We start from the raw sequence: 443 nt of genomic DNA on the forward strand, positions 1-443 counted from the left end.
CAAATTTAAACTGAATCATAATGAATACAAATTAACATCATATAGACATTTAAAGGCCAGCATATTTTATGCATACATATAGGTTTGTCGCACGCCCATAGTAAGTCATACATAAGACTGTCATACAAAACGCATACATTAGTTGTTCCACAAAGCACAAAAGGCATCATAGAGGTTATACACTCAAATAAAAACAGAGTTATCAAGTTTTACAAGCCCAGTTTAGTTATTTTGAAGAGCCATCAAAAGCATAAATAAAACAACATATAAAAGAAACTCAATCAGTCATAGTTTATTTCTTTTATGAATCACTGCATTGTTGAAACAACACTCATGTTTTGGTGTGCAGCAAATAGTTTCTTATCATAAGTTGCCTATGTGATGTTTAAGTTTTGCTTTTTATGCATCAAAGCATGGTTTATCATTTTTTGTGATGCCTATAT

This window comes from Asparagus officinalis, chromosome 1, assembly GCF_001876935.1.
Source record: "Asparagus officinalis chromosome 1, Aspof.V1, whole genome shotgun sequence".
Taxonomy (NCBI): Eukaryota; Viridiplantae; Streptophyta; class Magnoliopsida; order Asparagales; family Asparagaceae; genus Asparagus; species Asparagus officinalis.